Consider the following 5,837-nt stretch of genomic DNA (forward strand, 5'->3'; position numbering starts at 1 on the left):
TTTCTTAAGTTTTCAAGCCAGTACACCTCACAAAAACCTCTAAAACAGTATTAGAAACAGGCTTAATGACATGCAGACTATAAATCTGATAGGTGGATTTAAGAGATTTTTCCGTCTAGAGGAAAAGGTGTTTTATATGTTAAGGCATTTCTAGTGCTCTGAAAACCATATAAAGAGGCACCTCTGGGGACCTTCTCTACCCTTTCAGCTGACAGTAATAATTATGTATGTGCTGAATGCTTAGTCACCAATGGCTTGATATTAATGACTGGAGTGCAGGTTTATTTGTGGCCTTAACCATTACAGTGTGTATTCCCCTCCTCATTCTAATCATCAAACACCAAAATGCAGTAAGCTTAATGGGGAAAAGACAAATTACCAGATCTTAACAATTTAAATGATTTTGCATTCCTGGTATGCTATTAAGTCAGTTAATTGTGCTTAGAGATACTACATAGAATTCTTTCTCATTCGTTTCTTGTTATTATGGTGGGAAGTTCCACTGATATGACCAGAATCAGTGTTATTATGGACAATGAATTTAAATTCTACACTTAAATGGAGACAATGGTATATAACATAGAAAAGCGAAAGAAAAAATAAAATATATTTATAGGAAGCAAAATGATTTTTAATATATATGTGCAAAAGTCAAAATGTGAAACGGATTTGGGGCAACCAAGAAGAATTTAATTGTTCATATGAGGTAACAAAGAGAAAAACCTTCTGTGAGCTGATCATTATAAATCCATTGTAAGTTAAAAGAGTAGAAAAGATTAACTTAGGGATTTTGGGGCCATTTCTCAAATAAAATTAGGAGAAAAGAAGGAAACTTTAATTTTAGTGTTGAATGAAACCAATAAATCCTTTAAAGAGTGTGTGTGTGTGTGTGTGTGTGTGTGTGTGTGTGTGTGTACATATATAATTCCCCCCCTGAGAAACAGCGCTATGGTTTCATGCTTCACCAAAACAACAAATTTGAATATATATATATATATATATATATGTGTATATATATATATATTTGAATTTTAAACAGGTCAGGTACCAGATTACTTTCCAATAATACATAGTATCCAATTAAATGTTATGTCCCCTTTCAGTGTACTCCACTCTCACCATCCTCTTGGCATAACACTAGTCTATTCCTTGCTTATTAAAATGTACCATATCAAACTCACAGAATATGAAGTTCAAGAAAAATTACAGTAGCAAATGTAACATATAAAATAAAAGAAAGCACCATTCCATGGCAATGTGAGAAAGAAGTCCAATTATTTTTCTGTTATCTTGTAGAGTTTAGATGTCTACATAGTGTTGCTGATAGAGAGAACAGTAGCAGAGTAACTAATATTAGCTATACTTTTTTTAGCCTCAAAATCTTCTTAAAGATGTGCTTCTAAGGATGGCTAGAGAACTGAGAAAAGTGGTGTCACTTCTGATAGGAGTTATTGGAATGGTCAAGTTATGTAAAATTCATCAAATCAGCCACATCCTCATTCTATTTCATCAATATAAAGAGAAGAACATAAATTGTTTTTAACCTGGAGTTTTTCATATAGCAATATCCCCATAATAATAGTAAAAAACTCTAAAAGTTAAAATTAGAATGCATAATAAAGTGATCTTTGCTTTGGCAAATTTGAAAATAAAAAGGTTACAGGTCAACATAATTCAAAATGGTCAACATAATGACATCCCTATGACACCTCAGCAGAATCTTGATACATCATCAAAGCCATAGTCTTTTCAAAGATGGTTTATCAGTTATCTCTTTATTCTTGTCCTGTAAACATTCACATGCTCAACAGACCTTGCGTTGCTGCTATAAAGTCTGCAAAATTTTTTTAAAGGTTAAAAAACATAAAAATGGTGCCAAAGGAAAAACATCAGATTGAAAAAAAGAAAAGATGAGTTAAAAAAAAAGTCATACCACTATATGAAAATAAATCCTGAGTGTATGCATTTAAAACACTTGTACCCACAGCAAATATACAAGGTTAATAAAGCTATTCACTTACTTAAGAAATTTCAAATTCTGGACTCTATTAATCCAAAGCAAGGTGTTTATCTTGATTTGACACTGGATACAGTACATGAGGAAAAGAAAAAAGTGGAGTCATTTGCCAGTGTTCTTTGTTTTCCATATCCATTGGTTTCAGAAACCAATAAAGTTGCTATATTTACAAGGAATGCATCAAAGATTAAAATAGCAGAAGAAAATGCAGCTGCATTTGCAGAAGGAACTAATCTGATTCAGAAGATTTTGAATTATAAAATTCATGCAGATTTTTAAGTGGCTGTTCCTGAAGGAATGCCTGAGATTATTCCATTAAAGAAGAAACTGAAAAAAAAGATTTTCCAAGCTTATTCAAAATTCCATTGGCCATTACATCCCCCAAATTTGAGTTACTTAAAAATGGGCATAAAATTAAGGTAGATGAAGAAAGAGAGAACTTTCTGGAGACCATAATAGCAACATTGGATCAAATGACCAGATAGCTGCAGTGTGCAAACAATTATCAGTGAAGTTTGTAGGACAGACCTCTGAGTTGGGGATCCTCTGTGGTGCATGCTTTACTTCATAGTCCAAGTGAAGACTTTTACTAAAGAGGAGTCTTTGATGTCTACACAAGCAAAAATCAACGAAAGAAAAATAAATGTTGCCTAGAAGTGTTGGTTTATGAAATTACTTTCAGTAGATTAAGGAGCAAGAGAGAAAATAATAAAACTATGAAATTTCTATATTTGGTGCCTTGTTATTTCTTGCTGTGCACAGTTGAAAGTGAATTTTAACACCAAAAAAGGAAGTCTTATAATTGCAAAAATAAGAAAATAAAAATTTCTGTGTCCAAACCTTAATAAAAAGAAGTCAGGATATTGAAAAGGACCCAAATGTCAACACTTATTTTGTTGATGTTTTGAAATTGTGAGAAAAATCATTATACAATACATGCAGCCCCTGGGGAATCCATATGTATTTAAATTTTAATTCCCATTTTTTATTGAGAATCTATAAACTATGTCCTGCAACATAACAACGTAATCCCTCCAACAACTGCCCAGCTCAGACTTTGTCCTACTCTCACAGGTCACCATGAACCTTTGTGTATAATTTAGCATGCATAACATTTCACACTTATATTATCAATGTTTGGCAAGCAGTGATTTTGCCTTGTCATTTTTAGTCCCCAGCAAATAATTTTGAGGAAATGGATTAATTTGTCCCCAAATAAGTTCTAGGAGTCAGTAGGTTTCAACACAGCTTTTTATTGTTAACATCACATATTTCTGAGAAATTTTAGCATCACTTGTCATTTGGTATATTCTATTTGTATTGGAATTTAAACTACATCCTTTTTAGAAACAGTATCTTCATTTTATATGTCTCTGCACCACAGCTGATAAAGTAAAAATGTTTTGTTAGTATCTTGCATCTTAGTCTGCTCTGGCTGCCATAACAAAATACCATAGACTAAGTAGCTTAAATGACAGAAATTTATTTTCTAACAGTTTTGGAGGCTGGTAATCTGATATCAGGGTGTCAGCATGACTGGGTTCTGGTGAAAGCACTCTTTCTGGCTTTCAGGTGGGCACTTTCTAGGTGTTTGCTAGAAGAAAGAAAAAGATATCTCTCTCTTTCTCTTCTTATAAGACTACCAACCCTATTAGAATAGGACCTTGCCCTTGCAATCTCATTTAACCTTATATACCTCTTAGAAGCCCTATCTCAAAAAAATAGTCACATTGGGGATTAAGGATTCAACATACGAGTTTGGGGAGGAACATAATTCAGTCCATAGCATCTTCACAAAAGAAAAAAAAAATATTTTGCAAGATCATAGAGATTCCAATTTTGTTTAATTTTACAGGTCCCAAAAGATACCTCATTTACTTTATACTGTCGAATGAAACAAATGCACAACCTAAAACTGCAGAATTATGTTTTATTTGGTAGACAAAAGTGAGGACTTAAGCTTAGGACGCAGTCTCTCAGCTCTGAGAGACTGCTCTGAAGAGGTTGGGGGAAGCCAGGATATATAGGAGTTTTTGCAACAAAGACCAGCTAGCCAGAACTTCAAAAATATACTGTTAAAAAATTAAAGAAAAACAGATATTTCAACTTGATGAATTTAACATTTTTCTATGTATGGGAAGATGTGAAAGTCTGGGCTCACTGAAATCATTCCTTTGATATGTACCTTAGCTATCTAGGACCAGTATCCTGTTCTTTCCCATCCTGAATCCCCTCAGGGTGTACAGTTGCCAGTGGCTACAGTGGTTGAGGGATTTGCAGTGGGCAGCGCGTTTGTCTGTCCTAAGTTCTCCCAGGGCTCACCTGCCTGGTGTCTTTAGTGGCTTGATGGCTGTAACATCCTTTGTTTACTGATATGGTATGCAGCATTTTTCATCCACAATACCTAGTTTATTTATTTAATTTTTTATGTATCTATTTATTTTTTCAGTTTTATCTAGAGGTTAGCTAGGACAAGATATTGTTATAAAATAGTATCTAAGAAATTCTCCCTTTAAAATCTACATGACAATTTTCTCAGGAAAAGACAATAGCATTAAGCATATTGATTCAATCAAATAGTTTATCATTCTTTTATCTCACTTACCTTGATCATTAAGAAAATAAGACTGAAATCTTTAGTAGATAAGTTTGACTCATCCTTTTTTAAAATTTTATTTATCTGTGAAGTTCTTTTTGAATAGAATTAAAAGGCAAAAGGAAAAAAGCACATTTGAAAAATAACAAAATAAATATAGAATTCTTGAAATAAATAAAGAATTCTGCTGTCGTAGCAGGTCTTATCAATAAAATCACTAGATTGAAGGGAGGCAAGAAAAAGATGCCTCGTTCCAAAAATCTTACTTTGTGAAATCTCGATGAGATCAGACCATCACTACCTCAGACAACATCAGTTATAGTAAAGAAAATAATAATATTGTATGAAATCAAGTGTAATTACTCTCTCTGGAATGAGGATCAACAGAAGCAAAACAATGCTTGCTGCCAATTACCTTTCAGCAACAATTGCCCAACCAGAGTTCTGACATTCTATTAGCATTTTGCAGTTTGCAGTAAGGGACCTGAGCTCCTCGTCATTTTTATCTAATCCTACCCACATGCCTTAGTGGCAAACACAGATTTACCAGCCAAAATGTACATTGAACCCAGGGTTGTAGTAAAAATTAGATTATTTTGCTTCTTAGTTCATGCAGTTGTTATTTCTGAACAAATTCTTATCATTCTCTTAACAATTTATACACAATTATTGTAGAAATAATTTAAATTGTGCAATAATTAGGAAAATAAAGAAACAAAACCCCTATTATAAGAAAATAAACATTTTATTATTCTCTTAATCTGGTCTTTTTCTAAGCACATATCTATTTTTATCTATGGCCAGATTTTATGTTGAAATTTGAATACTAAGTTTTCATTATATTTCAATGTAATTTGTAATGTTTTTTGAATTTTCATCTATCTGTGCATTATCATATTAACACTTGTTTAATATTAAACAATTCATTAATTAAACCTCAGTTGTGGCAGATTAATCTTTTAGTTTATTGCTTAATTTAGTTAAGATTTTAAATCTACTAATGTAAGAGAACTTACTACTTTTCTTTTCTTTTTTTTTTTTTTTGTGATTTGTGGAGCTTTTGTGAGGCTTTAAAATCTAACATATACTAGCTCCTTAAACAAATCTGATGGCTTTTCAACCCTTAAAAAATTACTTTAAACAATTTATATGTCAACGGATCTATCTGCTTAAAAAAAAATAAAAAAGAACTCTTCCATGTTATTTTTAAGTAAATTTAGGTCA

The 5,837-nt window shown here is 32.3% G+C and overlaps 1 pseudogene; it reads left to right on the forward strand.

Moving 5' to 3' along the window:
• The first annotated feature begins 1,727 nt into the window (after positions 1–1,727).
• On the forward strand, positions 1,728–2,502 carry LOC113624420 (39S ribosomal protein L1, mitochondrial pseudogene; annotated as a pseudogene).
• The last annotated feature ends 3,335 nt before the right edge of the window (positions 2,503–5,837 follow it).

The sequence above is a fragment of the Aethalodelphis obliquidens genome, unplaced genomic scaffold (genome assembly GCF_003676395.1).
Source record: "Aethalodelphis obliquidens isolate GAN/ISIS:26980383/991018 unplaced genomic scaffold, ASM367639v1 scaffold1, whole genome shotgun sequence".
In the NCBI taxonomy this organism is placed as follows: domain Eukaryota; kingdom Metazoa; phylum Chordata; class Mammalia; order Artiodactyla; family Delphinidae; genus Aethalodelphis; species Aethalodelphis obliquidens.